We start from the raw sequence: 23,150 nt of genomic DNA, 5'->3' as shown, positions 1-23,150 counted from the left end.
AGCTCAAAATTTCCTCATCTCGCATTGAGGGGATAATTTTGCGGTGTTTCTCGAGTTGAGGCTGGAAGCTGAGGGTACTTCACGAGTTGCAACGGAGTCCTCAGGAACTCGCTCGGGATGCTTCAGGGAAGTCTGGTCCCCTTTGCTGTTGGAAGGGGAACTTCCGGTTTACTCTCGAGCCATTAAATGGGAATATAGCGTCATCTCGAATTGAGTCCATAAAGTGTGTTCTGCTCTCCAAAGTGGAGGGGTTTGAGGGAAATTTCTGAGTCACATAAAGGGATTCAAGTACCCTTTTGCCTGTCAAGAGGGAATGTGGTATTTCTCTTGAGATTCTGCAGCGCAAAATTTCCTCATCTTTCATTGAGGGAATAATTTTGTGGTGTTTCTCAAGTTGCGGCGGGAAGCTGGGAGTACTGTTCGAGTTGCGAACGGGACCTCAGGAACTCGCTCGTGTTGCTACAAGAAAGTCATGTCCCCTTTTGTGTTGGAAGGCGAACTTCCGTTTTACTCTCGAGCCGTTAAATGGGAATAGGGTCTCATCTCGAATTGAGTTCATACACTGTGTTCTCCTGTCCAATGTGGACTGATTTTAGTGAAATTTCTGAATCGCATAAAGGGTGTCAAGTACCCTTTTGCCTTTGAAGAGGGAATGTGGTCTTTCTCTAGATATTATGCAGCTCAAATTTTCCTCATCTCGCATTGAGGGCATAATTTTGTGGTGTTTCTCGAGTTGCAACTGAAAAAAGTGTGCACATCTCGTGTTGCGACGGCGACCTCAGGAACTCGCTCCGGTTGCTTCAGGGAAGTAAGGTCTCCTTTGGTGATGGAGGGCAACTTCCAGTTTCCTCTCGAGCCGTTAAATGGGAATAGGGGCTCATCTCCAATTGAGTCCATAAAGTGTGTTCTCCTCTCCAATGGGGACTGATTTTAGTGAAATGTCTCAGTCTCATAAAGGGTGTCAAGTACCCTTTTGCCTTCCAAGAGGGAATGTGCTATTTCTCTTGAGATTCTGCAGCGCAAAATTTCCTCATCTCTCATTGATTGGATAATATTTGGTGTTTCTCGAGTTGTGGCGGGAAGCTGGGGGTACTTCTCGAGTTGCGACGCGGATCTAAGGAACTCGCTCGGGTTTCTTCAGGGAAGTCAGGTCACCTTTTGTGATTGAAGGGAAATTTCCGGTTTACTCTGGAACCATTAATTGTGAATAGGGGCTCATCTCGAATTGAGTCCATAAAGTCTATTCTCCTCTCCAATGGGAACGGCTGTGTGAGGGAACTTTCTGAGTCCCATAATGGGTGTCAAATACCCTTTTGCCTTTCAAGAGGGAATGTGGTATTTCTCTTGAGATTCTGCAGCGCAAAATTTCCTCATCTCGCATTGAGGGGATAATTTTCTGGTGTTTCTGAGTTGTGGCGGGAAGCTGGGGTACTTCTCGAGTTTCGACGGGGACCTCAGGAACTCGCTTGGTTTGCTTGAGGTTAGTCAGGTTCCCTTTGGTGTTGGAAGGGGAACTTCCGGTTTACTCTCGAGCTGATAAATGGCAATAGGGGCTCATCTCGAATTGAGTCCATAAAGTGTGTTCTCCTCTCCAATGGGGACGGCTGTGTGAGGGAACTTTCTGAGTCGCATAAAGGGTGTCAAGTACCCTTTTGCCTTTTAAGAGGGAATGTGATATTTCTCTTGAAATTCTGCAGGGCAAAATTTCCTCACCTCGCATTGAGGGATAATTTTTTGGTGTTTCTCAAGTAGTGGCGGAAGCTGGGTGTACTTCTCGAATTGCGACTGGGACCTCAGGAACTCGCTCAGGTTGCTTCAGGGAAGCCAGGTCCCGTTTTTTTTTTTTTTGGAAGGGGAACATCAGGATTACTCTCGAGCTGTTAAATGTGAATTGGCATCTTCTCGAGTTGAGTCCAAAAACTGTGATTTCCTCTCCAATGGCGACGGCTGTGTGAGGGAACTTACTGAGTCACTTAAAGGGTGTCAAGCACCCTTTTGCCTTTCAAGCGGGAATGGGGAATTTCTTTTGAGATTCTGCCTCGCAAAATTTCCTCTACTCGCGTTGAGGGAATATTTCTGTGGTGGTTCTTGAGTTTCGTCGGGAAGCTGGGGGTAATTCTCAAGTTGCGATGGGGACTTCAGGAACTCGCTCTGGTTGCATCAGGGAAGTCAGGTCCCCTTTTGTGTTGGAAGGGGACCTTCGAGATTACTCTCGAGCTGTTAAATGGGAATTGGCCTCTTCTCGAGTTGAGTTCATAAAGTGTGTTCTCCTCTCCGCTAGGGACGGCAGTTTGAGGGAACATTCTGAGTCTCATAAAGGGTGTCAAGTAACCTTTTGCCTTTCAAGAGGGAATGTGGGGTTTCTCTTGAGATTCTGAAACCCCAAATTTCCTCTTCTAGCATTGTTGGATAATTTTTGGTGTTTCACGTTTTGCGGCGGGAAGCTGGGGGTACTTCTGGACTTGCGACGGGGACCTAAGGAACTCTCTCAGGTTGCTTCAGGGAAATCAGGTCCCCTTTTCTATTGGAAGGGGAACTTCCGGATTACTCACCAGCCATTAATTGTGAATAGGGCCTCTTCTCGAGTTGAGTCCATAAATTGTGTTCTCCTCTCCAATGGGGACGGCTCTGTGGGGGAACTTTCTGAGTCGCATAAAAAGTGTCAAGAACCCTTTTGCCTTTCAGGCGGGATTGTGGGATTTCCCTCGAGATCTGCCACACAAAATTTCCTCATCTCGCATTGGGGGATAATTTTGTGGTGTTTCTCGACTTTCGGCGGGAAGCTGGGGGTACTACTCAACTTGCGACGGGAACCTCAGGAACTCGGCCGGGTTCCTTCAGGGAAGTCATTTCCCCTTTTGTGTTGGAAGGGCTACTTCGGGATTACTCTCAAGCCGTTTAATGGGAATATTGCCTCTTCTCGAGTTGAGTCCATAATTGTGTTTTCCTCTCCAATGGGGACGGCTGTGTTATGGAACTTTCTGAGTCCCATAAAGAGTGTCAAATTCCCTTTTGCCTTTCAAGAGGGAATGTCGGATTTCTCTTGAGATTCTGCTGTGCAAAATTTCCTCATCTCGCATTGAGGGGATAATTTTGTGGTGTTTCTCGAGAAGCGGTGGGAAGATGGGGGTATTTCTCGAGTTGCAACGGGGAAATCAGTAACTCACTCGGGTTGCTTCAGGGAAGTCAGGTCCCCTTTTTTGTTGGAAGGGGAACATCGGGATTACTCTCAAGCTGTTAAATGTGAATTGGCCTCTTCTCGAGTTGAATCCATAAAGTGTGATTTCCTCTCCAATGGTGACGGCTGTGTGAGGGTCCTTTCTGTGTCACTTAAAGGGTGTCAAGTACCCTTTTGTCTTTCAAGCTAGAATGTGGAATTTCTCTTGAGATACTGCAGCACAAAATTTCCTTGTCTCTCATTGAGGGTATAATTTGTTGTGTTTCTCGAGTTGCGGCGGGAAGCTGGAGTACTTCTCGAGTTGCGACGGAGACCTCAGAAACACACTCAGTTTGCTCTAGGGAAGTCAGTTCCCCTTTTGTGTTGGACGGGGAACTTCGGGATTACTCTCGAGAACTTAAATGGGATTAGGGCCTCTTCATGAGTTGAGTGCAAAAAGTGTGTTTTCCTCTCCAAAGGGGACGGCTGTTTGAGGGAAATTTCTGAGTCTCATATACTGTCTCATGAACCCTTTTTTTTTTTTTAAGTGGGAATGTCGGATTTCTCTTGCGATTCTGCAACGCAAAATATCCTCATCTCGCAAGGGGGGAATAATTTTGTAATGTTATTCGAGTTGTGGCGGGAAGCTGGGGGTACTTCTCGAATTGTGACGGGGACCTATGGAACTCGCTAGTGTTGCTTCAGAGAAGTCAGGTCCCCTTTTGTGTTGGAAGGGGAATTTTGGCATTAGTCTCGAGCCTTAAAATGGGAATATGGCCTCTACCCGAGTTGAGTCCATAAAGTGTGTTCTCCTCTCCAATGGGAACGGCTGTGTGAGGGATCTTTCTGAGTCGCATAAAGGGTGTCAAGTACCCTTTTGGCTTTCAAGCAGGAATGTGGGATTTCTCTTGAGATTCTGCAGCGCAAAATTCCTCATCTCGCATTGAGGAGATAATTTTGTGGTGTTTCGAATTGCAGCGGGAAACTGAGGGTAGTCCTCGAGTTGCGATGTGGACAACAGGAAATCTCTCAGGTTTTTTCAGGGAAGTTAGGTCCCCTTTTGTGTTGGAAAGGGAACGGCGGGATTACTCTCGAGCTGTTAAATGGGAATAGGGCCTATTCTTGAGTTTAGTCCATAAATTTTATTCTCCTCTCCAATGTGGACGGCTGTGTGAGGGAACTTTCTCGGTCGCATGAATGTCTTGTACCCTTTTGCCTTTTATGTAGGAATGTGGGATTTGCCTTGAGATCTGCAGGAAAATTTCCTGATCTCGCATTGAGGGGATATATTGTGGTGTCTCTCGAGTTTCCGTGGGAAGCTGTGGGTAATTCTCGAATTATGACAGTGACCTCAGGAACTCTCTCGAATTGCTTCAGGAAAGTCAGGTCCGTTTTGTGTTGGAAGGGGTACTTCGAGATTAGTCTCGGGCCGTTAAATGGGAATAGGTCTTCTTCTCGAGTGAGTCCATAAAGTGTGTTCTTCTCTCCAATGGATCGGATGTTAGGGAACTTTCTGAGACGCAAAAAGGGAGTCAAGTACAATTTTGCCTTTCAAGCGGGTTGTGCGATTTCTCTTGAGAATCTCCAGGGCAAAATTTCCTCATCTCGCATTGAGGGGATAATTTTGTGTTTTTTCTCGAGTTGCGTCAAGAAACTGGGGCTCCATCTCAAGTTGCGACATAGACCTCAGGCACTCACTCGGGTTACTTCAGGGAAGTCAGGTCCCCTTTCGTGTTGGAATGGGAACTTACGATTACTCTCCAGCCATTAAATGGGAATAGGGCCTCTGCGCGTGTTGAGTCCATGAAGTGTCTTCTCCTCTCCAATTGGGATGGCTATTAGGGAACTTTCTGGGTCGCATAAACTATGTCAAGTACCCTTTTTCATTCAAGCGGGAATGTGGGATTTCTCTTGAGATTCTGCAGTGCAAAATTTCCTCAACTGGCAATAAAGGGATAATTTTGTGGTGTTTCTAGAGTTTTGGCAGAAGCTGGGGGTCCTTTTCGAGTTGCAACGGGGAATACAGGAACTTCCTCGGGTTGCTTCGGGAAACTCAGGTCACCTTTTGTTTAGGAAGGGGAACTTCAGGACTACTCACGATCCGTTAAATTGGAATAGGGCCTCTTCTCGAGTTGAGTCCATAAAGAGTGTTCTCCTCTACAATGGGGACAGATATTAGGGAACTTCCTGATTCGCATAAATGGTGTCATGTACCCTTTTGTATTTCAACCAAGAATGTGGGATTTCTCTTGTATTTCTACAGCGAAAAATTTCATCTCCTATTGAGGGGATAATTTTGTGGTGTTTCTCGAGTTGTGACAGGGCCCTCAGGAACTTGCTCGGGTTGCTTCAGTGAAGTCAGGTCCCCTTTTGTGTTGGAAGGGATTACTCTCGAGCCGTTAAATCGGAATAAGACCTCTTCTCCAGTTGAGTCCATAAAGTGTGTTCTCCTCTAAAATAGGGATGGATGTTAAGGAATTTTCTGAGTCGCATAAAGGGTGTCAAGTACACTTTTGCCTTTGAAAGGTTAATGTGGGCTTTCTGTTGAGATACTGCAGCACAAAAAGGATCTCAATCATGGGTGTTCATTGGAAGGACTGATGCTAAAGCTGAAACTGCAATACGTTGGTCACCTCATGCGACAAGTTGACTCACTGGAAAAGACTCTGATGCTGGCAAAGGTTGGGGACGGGAGAAGAAGGGGACGACAGAGAATGAGATGGCTGGATGGCATCACAGACTCTGTGTTCATGAGTTTGAGTGTACTCCGGGAGCTGGTAATGGACAGGGAGGACTGGCGTGCTGTGATTCATGGGGTCCCGGGGAGTCGGACACGACTGAGCGACTGAAATGAACTGAACTGAACTGAACTTTGTGGTGTGTCTCGAGTTGCGATGGGAAGCTTGTTGTACTTTCCGAGTTTCGACGGGGACGTCAGGAACTCGCTTGGGTTGCTTCAGGGAAGTCTGGTCCCCTTTTGTGCTGTAAGGGGAACTTCGGGATTACTCTTGAGCCTTTAAACGGGAATAGGGCCTCTTCTCGAATTGAGGCCGTAAAGTGCGTTCTCCTATCCAATGTGGATGTCTGTTAGGGAACTTTCTGTGTCGCATAAAGGTTGTCAAGTACCCTTTTGTCTTTCAAGCGGGAATGTGGGATTTTTCTTGAGATTCTGGAGTGCAAAATATCCTCATCTCGCATTGAGGGGATAATTTTGGGGTGTTTCTCGTGTTTCGGCGGGACTCTGTCGGTACTTCTTGAGTCGACTAGGACCAGAGGAATTTGCAAGTGTTGTTTCAGAGAAGTCGGGTCCCCTTTTGTGTTGGAATGGGAACTTCGGGATTCCTGTCCTGACGTTAAATGGGAATAGTGCCTCTTTTCTATTCAGTCCATAAAGTGTGTTTTCCTCTCCAATGGGGACAGTGGTGTGAGGGAACTTTCTGTGTCACATAAAGGTTGTCAAGTAACCTTTTGCATTTCAAGCGGGAATGTGGGATTTCTCTTGAGATTCTGCAGCGCAAAATTTCCTCATCTCCAATTGAGGGGATAATTTTTTGGTGTTTCTCTAGTTGCGGCAGGAAGCTGGGGGTACATCTCAAGTTGCGACGTAGACCTCTGGAACTCGCTCGGGTTGCTTCAGGGAAGTCAGGTCCCCTTTTGTGTTTGAAAGGGAACTTACTGATTACTCTCCAGCCATTAAATGGGAATAAGATCTCTGTTCTTGGTGGTCCATAAAGTGTCTTTTCCTCTCCAATGGTAACGGCTATATGAGGGAAATTTCTGAGTAGCATTAAGGGTGTCAAGTACCCTTTTGCCTTTAAAGGGGGAATGTGGGATTTTTCTTGAGATTCTGCAGCGCAGAATTTCCTCATCTCGCATTGAGGGAATAATTTTGTGGTTTTTCTCGAGCTGTGGCCGGAAGCTGGGGGTACTTCTCCATTTGGGATGGGGACCTCAGTATCTCGATCAGGTTGCTTCAGGGAATTCAGGTCTCCTTTTGTGTTGGAAGGGGAACTTCCGGATTACTATCAAGGTCTTAAAGGGGAATACGGCCTCTTCTCGATTTGAGTCCATAAAGAGCGTTCTTCTCTTCAATGCGTTGGATGTTTGGAAACTTTCTGAGTCGCATAAAGGTTGTCAAGTACCATTTTGCCTTTCAAGCACGTGGTGGGATTTCTCTTCAGATTCTGCGGCGCAAGATTTCCTCATCTCGCATTGAGGGAATATTTTTGTGGCTTTCTCGAGTTGGGGCCGGAGGCTGCGAGTACTTCTCGAGTTGTGACGAGTACCTAAAGAATTCGCCCTGGTTGCTTCAGGGAAATCAGGTTCCCTTTTGTGTTGGCCGGGCAATTTCCGAATTACTCTTGAGCCATTAAATGGGAATAGGACCTCTTCTCGAGTTGAGTCCAAAAAGTGCGTTCTCCTCTCAATGGCGACGGCTGTGTGAGGAAATTTTCTGAGTCGCATTTAGGTTGTCAAGTACTCTTTTGCCTTTCACAGGGAATGTGGGATTTCTTTCGAGATTCTGCAGTGCAAAATTTCCTCATCTCGCATTGAGGGGATAATTTTGTTGTGTTTCTCGAGTTGCGGTGGGAAGCTGGGGGTAGTTCTCGAGTTGTGTCTGGGACCTCGGGAACTCGCTCGGGTTTCTTCAGGGAAGTCAGGTCCCCTTTGTGTTTGAAGGGGAACTTCCAGATTACTTTCGAGCCCTTAAATGGGAATAGGCCCTCTTCTCGAGTTGAGTCCATAAAGTGTGTACTCCTCTCCAATTGTGACGACAGTGTGAGGGAAGTTTCTGAGCCACACAAAGGGTCTCTAGTGCCCTTTTGCCTTACAAGGGGGAATGTGGGATATCTCTTGAGATTCTGCAACGGAAATATTCCTCATCTCGCATTGAAAGGTTAATTTTTTGGTGTTTCTCGAGTTGCGGGGGGAAGCTGCAGGTACTTCTCTAGTTGCGATTGGAACCTCTGGAACTCGCTCAGGTTGCTTTCGGGAAGTCAGGCCCCCTTTTGTGTTGGAAGGGGAAATTCGGGATTGCTCGCGAGCCGATAAATGGGAATTGGCCTCTTCTCGAGTTGAGTCCATGAAGTGTCTTCTCCTCTCCAATGGTGACAGCTGTTAGGAAACTTTCTGAGTCTTATCAAGGGTGCCAAGTACACTTTTGCCTGTCAAGTGGGAATGTGGGATTTCTGTTGAGATTCTGCAGTGCAAAATTTCCTCATCTCGCATTGACGGAATAATTTTGTGGTGTTTCTCGAGTTATGGCGGGAAGCTGGGAGTACTTCTCATGTTGCAACGCGAACCTCAATATCTCTCTTGGGTTTTTTCAGGGAAGTCAGGTCCCCTTTTGTGTTGGAAAGGGGACATCTGGGTTACTCTCGAGCCATTAAATGGGAATAGTGCCTCTTCTCGAGTTGAGTCCATAAAGTGTGTTCTCCTCTCCAATGGGAACGGCTGTGTGAGGGAAATCTCTGAATCACATAAAGGGTGTCAATTACCTTTTTGCATTTCAAGAGGGAATGTCGGATTTCTCTTGATATTCTGAAGCGCAAAATTTTCTCATATCGCATTGAGGGGATAATTTTGTGGTGTTTCACGAGTTGAGGAGGGAAGATGGGGGTACTTCTCGAGTTGAGACAGGAACCTCAGGAACTCGCTTGGGTTTCTTCAGGGAAGTCATGTGCCCTTTTGTGTTGAAAATGGAACTTCCGGATTACTGTAAAGCCTTTAAATGGGAATAGGGCCTCATCTCGATTTGAGTCCATAAAGTGTGTTCTCCTCTCCAATGGGGACTGCAGTTTGAGGGAACTTCCTGAGTCGCACAAAGGGTGTTAAGTATCATTTTGCCTTTCAAGAGGGAATGTGGGATATCTCTTGAGATTCTGCAGAACAAAATTTCGTAATCTCGCATTGTCGGGATTATTTTGTGGTGTTTCTCGAGTTGCAGCCGGAAGCTTGGTGTACATATCGAGTTAGCGACGGAAACCTCAGGAATTCGCTCGGGAGTCTTCAGGGAAATCATATCCCCTTTTTTGTTGGAAGGGTAACTTCGGGATTACTCTCAAACCCTTAAATGGGAATAGGGCCTCTTCTCGAATTGAGTCCATAAATTGTGTTCTCCTCTCTAATGGGGAAGGCAGTTTGAAGGAACTTTCTGATTCGCATAAAGGGTGTCAAGTACCCTTTTGCCTTTGAAGAGTGAATGTGGGTTATCTCTTGAGATTCTGCAACGGAAATTTTCCTCATCTCGCATTGAAGGGATAATTTTGTGGTGTTTCTCGAATTGGCGAGAAGCTGGGGGTACTTCTTGAGTTGCAACGGGGACCTCAGGAACTCGCTCGGGTTTCTTCAGGGAAGTCAGGTCCTCTTTGTGTTGGAAGGGGAGCTTTGGGATTACTCTCGAGACGTTTAATGGGAAGTGGCCTCTTCTCGATTTGAATCCATAAAGTGTGTTCTCCACTCCAATGGGGACGGCAGGTTGAGGGAACATTCTGAGTTGCATAAAGGGTTTCAAGTACCCTTTTGCATTTCTAGTGGGAATGTGGGATTTCTGCTGAGATTCTGCAGCGCAAAATTTCCTCTTCTTTCATTGAGGGGATAATTTTGTGGTGTTTCTCGAGTTGCGGTGGGAATCTTGGGGTACATCTCAAGTTGTGACGGGAACCTCGGAAACACGCTCGGGTTACTTCAGGAAAGTCAAGTCCCCTTTTGTGCTGGAAGGGGAATTACGGAATACTCTAGAGCCATTAAAAAGGAATAGGGCCTCTTCTCGAGTTGAGTGCATAAAGTGTGTTCTCGTCTCCAATGGGTACTGCTGTGTGAGGGATCTTTCTGAGTCGCATAAAGGGTGTCAAGTACGGGAGAGACGGAGGAGGCCCCGGCCCCGGCCGTGCAGAAGTGAGAGACGCTGGCCCTGCCTGCGCAGATGGGAGAGACGCCGGCCCTTTCCACGGAATCCCGAGAGACTCTGACCCTACCCGCTCAGACGTGAGAGTTACCGGCCCCAGCGCACCGACCATTCAAAGATGCACGGCAGTGAGGAACTACCCCACGCCTGAGGCCAGGGCAGGCAGCCGAAAGGAGCTACCCCACGTCCAATAGGCTGTGGCTGTGCGGGGGAGGGCCGAGAGGAACTACTCACGTTCAAGGTCAGGAGGGGCGGCCTTGAGGAGATACTCCTCATCCAAGGTAAGGTGCAGCGGCTGTGCTTTCTTGGAGCAGCTATGAAGAGATATCCCACACCCAAGTTAAGAGAAACCCAAATAAGACGGTAGGTATTGCGAGGGGGCATCAGAGGGCAGACACACTGAAATCATAATCACAGGAATCTAGTCGATCTGATCACATGGACCACAGCCGAATGTGGTCCACTGGAGAAGGGAACGGCAATCCACTTCAGTATACTTGCCTTGAGAACCCCATGAACAGTATCAAAGGGCAAAATGACAGGATACTGTATGAGGAACTCCCCAGGTCGATAGGTGCCAAGTATGCTATTGGAGATCAGTGGAGAAATAACTCTAGAAGGAATGAAGGGATGGAGCAATAGCAAAATTAGTACCCAGTTGTGGATGTGACCGGTGATAGAAGCAAGGTCCAGTGCTGTAAAGAGCAATTTTGCATAGGAACCTAGAATGTTAGGTCCATGAATCAAGGCAAATTGGAAGTGGTCAAACAGGAGATGGCAAGAGTGAACATAAACATTCTAGGAATCAGTGAATTAAAACGGACTGGAATGTGTGAATTTAACTCAGATGACCACAATATCTACTATTGTGGGCAGGAATCCCTTAGAAGAAATGGAGTAGCCATCATGGTCAACAAAAGAGTCCGAAATGCAGTATTGGATGCAATCTTAAAAATGACAGAATGATTTCTGTTCGTTTCCAAGGCAAACCATTCAACATTACAGTAATCCAGGCCTATGCCCGAACCAGTGACACTGAAGAATGCGAAGTTGAACGGTTCTATGAAGACCTGCAAGACCTATTAGAAGTAACACCCAAAAAAGATGTCCTTTTCATTATAGGGGAATGGAATTCAAAAGTAGGAAGTCAAGAAACACCTGGAGTAACAGGCAAATTTGGCCTTGGAGCATGGAATGAAGCAGTGACAAGGCTAATAGATTTTTGTCAAGAGAACACACTGGTCATAGCAAACACCCTCTTCCAACAACACAAGAGAAGACTCTACACGTGGACATCACCAGATGGTCAACACCGAAATCAGATTGATTATATTCTCTGCAGCCAAAGAAGGAGAAGCTGTATACAGTTAGCAAAAACAAGACCAGGAGCTGACTGTGGCTCAGATCATGAACTCCTTATTGCCAAATTCAGACTTAAATTGAAGAAAGTAGGGAAAACCCCTAGACCATTCAAATATGACCTAAATCAAATCCCTTATGATTATACAGTGGAAGTGAGAAATAGATTTAAGGGACTAGATCTGACAGATAGAGTGCCTGAAGAACTCTGGACGGAGGTTCGTGACACTGTACAGGAGACAGGGACCAAGACCATCCCCATGGAAAAGAAATGCAAAAAAAGCAAAATGGCTGTCTGAGGTGGCCTTACAAATAGCTGTGAAAAGAAGAGAAGTGAAAAGCAAAGGAGAAAGGGAAAGATATAAGCATTAGAATGCAGAGTTCCAAAGAATAGCAAGGAGACATAAGAAAGCCTTCCTCAGTGATCAATGCAAAGAAATAGAAGAAAACAACAGAATAGGAAAAACAAGAGATCTCTTCAAGAACATTAGAGATTCCAAGGGAACATTTCATGCAAAGACGGGCTCGATAAAGGACAGAAATGGTATGGACTTAACAGAAGCAGAAGATATTAAGAAGAGGTGGTAAGAATACACAGAAGAACTGTACAAAAAAGGTCTTCACGACCAGGATAGTCACGAAAATGTGATCACTGACCTAGAGCCAGACATCTTGGAATGTGAAGTCAAGAGGGACTTAGAAAGCATCACTACGAACAAAGCTAGTGGAAGGGATGGAATTCCAGTTGAGCTATTTCAAATCTTGAAAGATGATGCTGTGAAAGTGCTGCACTCAATATGCCAACAAATTTGGAATACTCAGCAGTGGCCACAGGACTGGAAAAGATCAGTCTTCATTCCAATCCCAAAGAAAGGCAATGCCAAAGAATGCTCAAAGTACAGCACAATTACACTCATCTCACTCGCTAGTAAAGTCATGCTCAAAATTCTCCAAGCCAGGCTTCAGCAATATGTGATCCGTGAACTCCCAGATGTTCAAGTAGGTTTTAGAAAAGGCAGAGGCACCAGAGATCAAATTGCCAACATCCGCTGGATCATGGAGAAAGCAAGAGAGTTCCAGAAAAACATCTATTTCTGCTTCATTGACTATGCCAAAGCCTTTGACTGCGTTGAGCACAATAAACTGTGGAAGATTCTGAAAGAGATGGGAATACTAGACCACCTGACCTGCCTCTTGAGAAACCTGTATGCAGGTCAGGAAGCAACAGTCAGAACTGTACATGGAACAACAGACTGGTTCCAAATAGGAAAAGGCTGTATATTGTCACCTTGCTTATTTAACTTATATGCAGAGTACATCATGAGAAATGCTGGGCTGTAAGAAGCACAAGCTGGAATCAAGATTGCTGGGAGAAATATCAATAACCTCAGATATGCAGATGACACCACCCTTAGGGCAGAAAGTGAAGAGGAACTCAAAAGGCTCTTGATGAAAGTGAAAGAGGAGAGTGAAAACGTTGGCTTGAAGCTCAACATTCAGAAAATAAAGATCATGGCATCTGGTCCCATCACTTCACAGGAAATAGATGGAAAAACAGTGGAAACAGTGTCAGACTTTATTTTGGGGGGCTCCAAAATCACTGCAGATGCTGATTGCAGCCATGAAATTAAAAGGCGCTTACTCCTTGGAAGGAAAGTTATGACCAACCTTGATAGTATATTAAAAAGCGGAGACATTACTTTGCCAACCAAGGTCCGTCTAGTCAATGCTATAGTTTTTCCCGTGGACATGTATGGATGTGAGATTTGGACTGTGAAGAAAGCTGATCGCCGAAGAATTGATGGTTTTGAACTGTGGTGCTGGAGAAGACTCTTGAGAGTCCCTTGTACTGCAAAAAGATCCAACCAGTCCATTCTAAGGGAGATCAATCCTGGGTGTTCATTGGAGGAATGATGCTAAAGCTGAAACTGCAATACTTTGGCCAACTCATGCGATGAGTTAACTCACTGGAAAAGTTTCTGATGTTAGGAAAGTTTGTGGGCGGGAGGAGAAGGGGACGACAGAGAATGAGATGACTGGATGGCATCACCAACTCTGTGGACATGAGTTTGAGTGAACTCCAGGAGATGGTGAAGGACAGGGAGGTAAGGCGTACAATTATTCATCGGGTCGTGGAGATTCGGACATGACTGAGCGACTGAATTGAACTGAATAAAGTGTGTCAAGAACCCTTTTGCCTTTCAGGCGGGAATGTGGGATTTCTCTTGTATGTGTAGCGCAAAATTTATTCATCTCGCATTGACGGGATAATTTGGTGGTGTTTCTCGAGTTGTGGCTGGAAGCTGGGGGTACTTCTTGAGTTTCGACTGGACCTCAGGAACTCGCTCTGGTTGCTTGAGAGAAGTCAGGTCCCCTTTTGTGTTGAAAAGGGAACTTCGGGATTACTCTCGAGCCGTTAAATGGGAATACGGCCTCTTCCCACGTTGAGTCCATAAAGTGTGTTCTCCTCTCCAGTGGGGACAGCTGTGTGAGGGAACTTTCTGAGTCGCATAAACGGTGTAAAGTGCACTTTTGCCTTTCAAGCGGGAATGTGGAAATTATCTTGAGATTCTGCAGTGCAAAATTTCCACATCTCGCATTGAAGGGATAATTTTTTGGTGTTTCTCGAGTTGCGAGGCGGACCTCCAGAACTTTCTCGGGTTGCTTCAAGGAAGTCAGGTCCCCTTTTGTGATGGAAGGGGAACTTCAGGATTTCTCTCAGGCCGTTAAATGGGAATAGGGCCTCTTCTCGTGTTGAGTCCAAAAAGTTTGTTCTCATCTCAAAAGGGGGACGGTTGTGTGAAGGAAATTTGTGAGCCGCATAAAGGGTGTAAAGTACCCTTTTTACTTTATAGAGGGAATTTGGGATTTCACTTGTGGTTCTGCAGTGCAAAATTTCCACATCTCGCATTGAGGGGATAATTTTGTGGTGTTTCTCGAGTTGCGTCGGGAAGCTGGGGGTAATTCTCGAGATGCGACTGGGATCTCAGGAACTCGCTCGGGTTTCTTCAGGGAAGTCAGGTCCCCTTTGGTGTTGAAAGGGGAATTTCCGGATTACTCTTGAGCCGTTAAATGGGAAAAGAGCCTCTTCTCGACTTGAGTTCTTAAAATGTGTTCTCCTCTCCAATGGGAACGGTTATGTGAGGGAACTTTCTGTGTCGCTTAAAGGGTGTCAAGTAAACTTTTGCCTTTCAAGCGGGAATTTGGGAATTCTCCTGAGATTCTACAGCGTAAAATGTCCTCATCTCGCATTGAGCAGATAATTTAGTGGTTTTTCTCGAGTTGCATCGGGAAAAGGGGGTACTTCTTGAGTTTCGACGGGGACCTCAGGAATTCAATCCAGTTACTTCAGGGAAGTCAGGTGCACTTTTCTGTTGAAAGGGAAACTTCGGGGTAACTCTCGAGCCGTTAAATGGGAATAGGGCCTCTTCTCGTTTTGAGTCCATAAAGTGTGTTCTCCTATCCAATGGGGACGGCTGGGTGAGGGAAATTTTTGAGTCACATAAAGGTTGTCAAGTACCATTTTTCCTTTCAAGCAGGAATGTCGGATTTCTCTTGAGATTCTGCAGCGCAAAATTTCTTCATCTCGCATTGAGGGGATAATTTTGTGGTGTTCCTCGAGTTTCGGCGGGAAGATGGGCGTACTACTCAAAGTGCGACGGGGACCTCAGTAACTCGCTTGGGTTGCTTCAGGGAAATCATGTCCCCTTTAGTGCTGGAATGGAAAATTTGGGATTCCTCTCGAGCCGATAAATGGGAATAGGGCCTCTTACTGAGGAGAGTCCCTAAAGTGTGTTCTCCTGTCTAATGAGGTCGGCTGTGTGAAGAAAATTTCTGAGCCGAATAATGGATGTCAAGTACACTTATGCCTTTCAAGTAGGAATATGGGATTTCTCTTGAGACTCTGCAGCACAAAATTTCCTCATCTGGCATTGAGGGGATAATTTTGTGGTGATTCTCAAGTTAAGGCTGGAAGATGGGGGTACTTCTCTAGTTGCGACGGGGACCACAGTAATTCTTTCATTTTGTTTCAGGGAAATCAGTTCCCTTTTGTTTTGGAAAGTGAACCTCCGGGGTACTCACAGGCCGTTAAATGGGAATAGGGCCTCTTCTCCTGTTGAGTCCATAAAGTGTGTTCTCCTCTCCAATGGGGATGGCAGTGTCAGGGAACTTTCTGAAACGCATAAAGTTTGTCAAATACCATAGTGCCTTTGAAGTGAGAATGCGGGATTTCTCTTGTGATTCTACAGCGTAAAATTTCCTCATCTCGCATTGAGCAGATAATTTAGTGGTATTTCTCGATTTGCGGCAGGAATTTGGGTTACTTATCGAGTTGCCACGGGGACCTCAGGAACTGCTCGAGTGGCTTCAGGGAAGTCAGGTCCCCTTTTGTGTTGGAAGAGGAACTTCGGGATTACACTCGAGGCGTTAAATGGGAATAGGGCCTCTTCTCGAGTTGAGTCCATAAACTGTGTTCTCCTCTCCAATGGGGACTGCTGGGTGAGGGAAATTTTGGGGTCGCATAAAGGTTGTCATGTACCCTTTTTCCTTGCAAGCGGGAATTTGGGATTTCTCTTGAGATTCTGCAGCGCAAAATTTCCTCATCTCCAATTGAGGGGATAATTTTGTGGTGTTTCTCGATTTTCGGCGGGAAGTTTGGGGTACAACTCGAGTTGCGACGGGGACCTCAGGAACTCTCTCGGGTTGCTTCAGGGAATTCAGTTCCCCTTTTGTGCTAGAAGGGGAACTTCCGGATTACTCTCGAGCCATTAAATATGAATAGGGCCTTTTCTAGATTTTAGTACAAAAATTGTGTTTTCCTCTCCAATGGGGACAGCTGTATGAGGGAAATTTCTGAGTCGCATAAAGGGTGTCAAGTACCCTTCTGCCTTTCAAGCAGGAATGAGGGATTTCTCTTGAGATTCTGCAGCACAAAATTTCCTCATTTCGCATTGAGGGGATAAATCTTTGTTGTTTCTCGAGTTGCGGCCGGAAGCTGGGGGTACTTTTCGAATGGCGTCGGGATCCTCAGGAACTCGCTCGGTTTGCTTCAGGGAAGTCAAGTCCTCTTTTGTGTTGGAAGAGGAAAGTCGGGATTACTCTCGAAGCGTTAAAAGGGAATAGCGTGTATTCTCGAGTTGAGTCCATAAGTGTTCTCCTCTCCAATGGGGACCACAGTTTGAGGGAACTTTCTGAGTCGCATAGAGGGTGTCAAGTACCCTTTTGCCTTTCAAGCGGGAATGAGGGATTTCTCTTGAGATTCTGCAGCACAAAATTTCCTCAACTCGCATTGAGGGGATAAATCTGTGTTGTTTCTCGAGTTGCGGCCGGAAGCTGGGGGGTACTTCTCGAGTGGCGTCGGGGTCCTCAGGAACTCGCTCGGTTTGCTTCAGGGAAGTCAAGTCCTCTTTTGTGTTGGAAGAGGAACTTCGGGATTACTCTCGAACCGTTAAAAGGGAATAGCACGTATTCTGGAGTTGATTCCATTAAGTGTGTTCTCCTCTCCAATGGGGACCGCGGTTTGAGGGAACTTTCTGAGTCGCATAAAGGGTGTCAAGTACCCTTTTGCCTTTCAAGCGGGATGTGGGATTTCTCTTGACATTCTGCAGCGCAAAATTTTCTCATCTCGCAATGAGGGAAGAATTTTGTAGTGTTTGTCTAGTTGCGGCAGGAAGCTGGGGTATTTCTCGGTTGGGCCAGGGACCTGAGGAACTCACTCGGATTTCTTCAAGGAAGTCAGTTCACCTTTTGTGAAGGAAGGGGAACTTCGGGATTACTCTTGAACCGTTAAATGGGAATAGGGCCTCTTCTCGGGTTGAGTCCATATAGTGTGTTCTCCTCTACATTGGGGACTGCTCTATTAGGGAACTTTCGGAGTGGCATGAAGGGTGCCAAGTACTCTTTTGCCTTTCAAGCGCGAATGTGGGATTTCTCTTGAGATTCTGCAGCGCAAAATATCCTCATGTCGCATTGAGGGGCAATTTTGTGGTTTATATTGTGTTGCGGCGGGAAGCTGTGGGTACTTCTCGAGTTGCGATGAGGACCTCAGGAACTCTCTCGGGTTGTTTCAGGGAAGTCAGTTCCCCTTTTGTGTTGGAAGGGAAACTTCCAGATTACTCTCGAGGCGTTAAATGGTAATAGGGCCTCTACTCGAGTTGAGTCCATAAAGTGTTTTCTCCTATCCAATGGGAACGGCTGTTAGGGAACTTTCTGAGTCGCATAAAGCGTGTCAAGAACACTTTTGCCTTTCAAGCGGGAATGTGGGATTTCTCTTGAGATTCTGCAGCGCAAATTTCCTCATCTCGCATTGAGAGGATAATTTTGTGGTGTTTCTCGAGTCTCGGCGGAAGCTGGCGGTACTTTACGAGTTGCAATTGGGAATACAGGGACTTCCTCGGGATCCTTCAGGGAATTCAGGACCCTTTTTTGTGTTGGAAGGGGAGCTTCGGGATTACTCTCGAGCCCTTAAATGGGAATAGGGTTTCTTCCTGAGTTGAGTCCATAAAGTTTGTTCTCCTCTCCAATGGGAACAGCTGTTTGATGGAACATTCTGAGTCGCATAAATGGTGTCAAATACACTTTTGCCTTTCAAGCGTGAATGTGGCATTTCTATTGAGATTCCGCAGCACAAAATTTCCTCATCTCGCTTTGAGGGGATAATTTTGTGGTGTTTCTCGAGTAGGGCGGAAAGCTGCGGGTATTTCTCCAATTGCGACGGTTCTTCAGAAACTCGCCCCGGTTGCTTCAGGGAAGTAAGTTCCCTTATTATGAAGGAAGGGGAGCTTCCCGATTACTCTCTAGCCATTAAATGGGAATAGGAACTCTTCTCGAGTTGAGTCCAAAAAGTGTGTTCTCCTCTCCAACGGCGACAGCTGTGTGAGGGAATTGTCTGAGTCGCATGAAGGGTGTCAAGTACCCTTTTGCCTTTCACAGGGAATATGGGATTTCTCTTGAGCTTCTGCAGAGCAAAATTTCCTCATCTCGCATTGAGGGGATAATTTTGTGCTGTTTCTCGAGTTGCGGCCGGAAGCTGGGAGTACTTCTCGAGTTGTGACGGGGACCTCAGGAACTCGCTCGGGTTGCTTCAGGGAATTCAGGTCCCATTTTGTGTTGGAAGGGGAACTTCCGGATTACTCTCAAGCCGTTAAATGGGAATAAGGCCTCTTCTCGAGTTGAGTCCATAAAGTGAATTCTTCTCTCCAAAGGGGCGGATGTTAGGGAACTTTCTGAGTCACATAACGGGTGTCAAGTACCATTTTGCCTTTCAAGCCGGTTGTGGGATTTCTCTTGAAATTCTGCAGCACAAAATTTCCTCATCTAGCATTGAGGGGATAATTTTGTGGTGTTTTCGAGTTGCGAGGCGGACCTCAGTAACTTTCTCAGGTTGATTCAAGGAAGTCACGTCCCCTTTTGTGATGTAAGGGTAACTTCGGGAATTCTCTAGAGCCATTAAATGGGAATAGGGCCTCTTCTCGTGTTGAGTCCAAAAGGTGTGTTCTCCTATCCAATGGGGACGGCTGTGTGAGGGAAATTTCTGAGTCACATAAAGGGTGTAAAGTACCATTTTGACTATAGACCGGGAATTTGGGATTTCTCTTGAGATTCTGCAGCGGAAAATTTCCTCATCTCGCATTGAGTGGATAATTTTGTGGTGTTTCTCGAGTTGCGTCGGGAAGCTGGGGGTACGTCTCGAATTGCGACAGGGACCTCAGGAACTCGCCTGGGTTGCCTCAGGGAAGTCAGTTCCCCTTTTATGTTGGAACGGGAACTTCGGGATTACTGTCAAGATCTTAAATGGAATAGGGACTCTTCTCGATTTGAGTCCATAAGGTGTGTTCCTCTCTCCGATGGAGACGGCTCTTTGAGCGAACTTTTGAGTCGCATTAATGATGTCAAATACCATAGTGCCTTTGAAGCGAGAATGCGGGATTTCTCTTGAGAATTTCCTCATTTCGCATTCAGCAGATAATTTTGTGGTGTTTCTCGAGTTGCAGTGGGAATTGGGTGTACTTCTCGAGGTGTGACAGGGACCTCAGGAACTAGCTCGGGTTGCTTCAGGGAATTCAGGTCCCCTTTTGTGTTGGAAGGGGAACTTCGGGATTACTCTCAAACCTTTTAATTGGAATAGGGCTTCTTCTCGAGTTTAGTCCATATAGTGTGTTCTCCTCTCCAATGGGGATTGCTGGGTGAGGGAAATTTTGGAGTCGCTTAAAGGTTTTCATGTACCCTTTTTCCTATCAAGCGGGAATGTGGGATTTCACTTGAGATTTCGCAGCGAAAATTTCCTCATCTCGCATTGAGTGGACAATTTTGTGGTGTTTCTCGTGTTGCGGCGGGAAGCTGGGAGTACATCTCGAGTTAAGACTGGGACCTCAGGAATTCTTTCGGGTTGCTTGGGTAAGTCAGTTCCCCATTTGTGCCAGAAGGGGAACTTCCAGATTACTCTAAAGCCGTTCAATGAGAATAGGGACTCTTGAGTTGAGTCCAAAAAGAGCGTTTTCCTCTCTAATGGGGACAGCTCTGTGAGGGAAACTTCTGTGACGCATAATTGTGTCAAGTACCCTTTTGCCTTTCAAGCGGGAATGTTGATTTTCTATTGAGATTCTGCAGCGCAAATTTACCTAATCTTGCATTGAGGGGATAATTTTGTGGTGTTTCTCGAATGGAGGTGGGAAGCTGGGCGTACATCTCCAGTTGCGATGGGGACCTCAGGTACTCACTCGAGTTACCTCAGGGAAGTCAGGTCCCCTTTTGTGCTGGAAGGGGAACTTCCGGATTACTCTCGAGCCCTTTAATGGGAATAGGGCCTCTTCTTGAGTTGAGTCGATAAAATGTGTTCTACTCTCCGATGGGTATGGACGTTAGGGAACTTTCTGAGTGGCATAAAGGGTGTCAAGTACTCTTTTGCCTTTCAAGCGGGAATGTGGGATTCCTCTTGAGTTTCTTCCGCACAAAATTACCTCATCTCGCATTGAGGGGCGAATTTTGTGGTGTTTCTCGAGTTGCGGCAAGAAGCATGGGGTACTACTCGAATTGCGACGGGGACTTCAGCAACTCGCTCGGGTTGCTTCAGGGAAGTCAAGTCCCATTTTGTGTTGGAAGGGGAACTTCCGGATTACTCTCGAGCCGTTAAATGGGAATATTGCCTCTTCTCCTTTTGAGTCCATAAAGTGTGTTTTCCTCTCCCCTGAGGACGGATGTTAGGGACCATTCTGAGTCACCTAAAGGGAGTCAAGTAACCTTTTGCTTTTCAAGCAGAAATGTGGGTTTTCTCTTGAGATTCTGCAGTGCAAAATTTCTTCATCTCGCATTGAGGGGATAATTTTGTGGTGTTTCTCGAGTTGCGACGGGAACCTCAGGAACTCACTCGAGTTACTTCATGGAAATCAGGTCCGCTTTTGTGCTGGAAGGGCAACTCTTGGATAACTCTCAAGCCCTTTAATGGGAATAGGGCCTCTTATTGAGTTGACTCCATAAAGTGTGTTCTGCATCCCTATGGGGTCGGATGTTAGGGAAATTTCTGAGTGGCATAAATTGTGTCAAGTACCCTTTCTCCTTTCAAGCAGGAATGTGGGATTTCTCTGAATTTTTACTGTGCAAAATTACCTCATCTCGCATTGAAGGGATAATTTTGAGGTGTTTCTCAAGTTGCGGCGGGAAACATGGGGTACTATTTGATTTGCGACGGGGACCTGAGGAACTAGCTCGGGTTGCTTCAGGGCAGTCAAGTCCCCTTTTGTGTTAGAAAGCGAACTTCTGGATTACTCTGGAGCCGTTAAATGGGAATATTGCCTCTTCTCCTTTTGAGTCCATAAAGTGTGTTTTCCTCTCCACTGAGGACGGATTTTTGGGACCATTATGAGTCACCTAAAGGGATTCAAGTAACCTTTTGCTTTTCTAGCGGAAATGTGGGTTTTCTCTTGAGATTCTGCAGCGCAAAATTTCTTCATCTCGCATTGAGGGGATAATTTTGTGGTGTTTCTCGAATTGCGACGGGAAGCTGGGGGTTCTTCTCGAGTTGTGACGGGAACCTCAGGAACTCACTTGAGTTACTTCAGGGAAGTCATGTCCCCTTTTGTGCTGGTGGGGGAACTTCCGGATTACTCTGGAGCCCTTTAATGGGAATAAGGCCTCTTCTCGAGTTGAGTCCATAAAGTGTGTTCTCCTCTGCAATGGGGACAGATGTTAGGGAACTTTCTGAGTGGCATAAAGTGTGTCAAGTACCCTTTTGCCGGTCAAGCGGGAACGTGGGATTTGTCTTGAGATTCTGCAGCGCAAAATGACCTCATCTCGCATTGACGGGTTAATTTTGTGCTGTTTCTCGAGTTGCGGCGGGATGCTGGTGGTACTTCTCTAGTTGCGAAGGGGACCTCAGGAACTCGCTCGGGTTGCTTCAGCGACGTCAAGTCCTTTTTTTGCTGGAATAGGAACTTCCGGATTACTCTCGAGCCCTTTATTGCCAATAGGGCCTCTTCTCGATTTGAGTCCATAAAAAGTGTTCTCCTCTCCACTGAGGACAGATGTTAATGACCATTCTGAATCGCCTAAAAGTTGTCAAGTACCCTTTTGCCTTTCAAGCGGAAATGTGGGATTTCTCTTGAGATTCTGCCCCGCAAAATTTCCTCATCTCCCATTGAGGCGATAATTTGTCCTGTTTCTCGAATTGCAGCAGGAAGCTTGGTGTACTACTCCAGTTTCGACGGGGACCTCAGCAAATCACTCAAGTTACTTCAGGGAAGTCAGGTCCCCTTTTGTGTTGGAAGGGGAACTTCTAGAGTACTCTCGAGCCGTTAAATGGGAATATTATGTCTTCTCGATTTGAGTCCATAAAATCTGTTCTCCTATCCACTGAGGACGGATGTAAGAGCACATTCTGAGTCGCCTATTTGGAGTAAGGTACCCTTTTGCCTATCAAGCGGGATGAGGGATTTCTCTTGAGATTCTGCCACGCAAAATTTCCTCATCTCGCAATGAGGGGTAAATTTGTGGAGTTTCTCGAGTTGCCTGTTGGAAGCTGGGGGGATTTCTCGAGTTGTGACGAGGTCCTCAGGAACTTGCTCGAGTTACTTCAGGGAAGTCAGGTCCGCTTTTGTGCTGGAAGGGGAAAATCTGTATTACAATCCAGCATTTTAATGGGAATAGGGCCTCTCCTCGAGTTGAGTCTATAAACTGTGTTCTCCTCTCCAATGGGGACGGATGTTAGGGAACTTTCTGAGTGGCATAAAGTGTGTCAAGTACCCTTTTGCTTTTCAAGCGGGAATGTGGGATTTCTCTTGAAATTCTGCAGCGCAAAATTTCTTCATCTCACATTGAGGGGATAATTTTGTGGTGTTTCACGAATTGCGGCGGGATACTGAGGGTACTTCACGAGTTGCGACGTGGAATTCAGGAACTCACTGGAGTTACTTCAGGGTAGTCAGGTCCCATTTTGTGCTGCAAGGGGAACTTCCGGATTACTCTAGAGCCGTTAAACAGGAATATTGCCTCTTCTCGATTTGAGTCCTTCAAGTGTGTTCTCCTCTCCACTGAGGACGGATGTTACGGACCATTCTGAGTCGCCTAAAGGGCGTCAAGTACCCTTTTGTCTTTCAAGCGGGAATGTGGGATTTCTCTTGAGATTTTGCAGTGCAAAATTTCCTCATCTCGCATTGAGGGGTAATTTTGTGGAGTTTCTCGAGTTGCGGAAGGAAGCACGGGGTACTTTTTGAGTTGCAACGGGGACTTCAG

This window comes from Moschus berezovskii, chromosome 7 (genome assembly GCF_049115385.1).
Source record: "Moschus berezovskii isolate FMDL1 chromosome 7, NW_MosBer_1.0, whole genome shotgun sequence".
In the NCBI taxonomy this organism is placed as follows: domain Eukaryota; kingdom Metazoa; phylum Chordata; class Mammalia; order Artiodactyla; family Moschidae; genus Moschus; species Moschus berezovskii.
The sequence above is the reverse complement of the archived record's forward strand: the minus strand, read 5'-3'. Positions refer to the sequence as shown.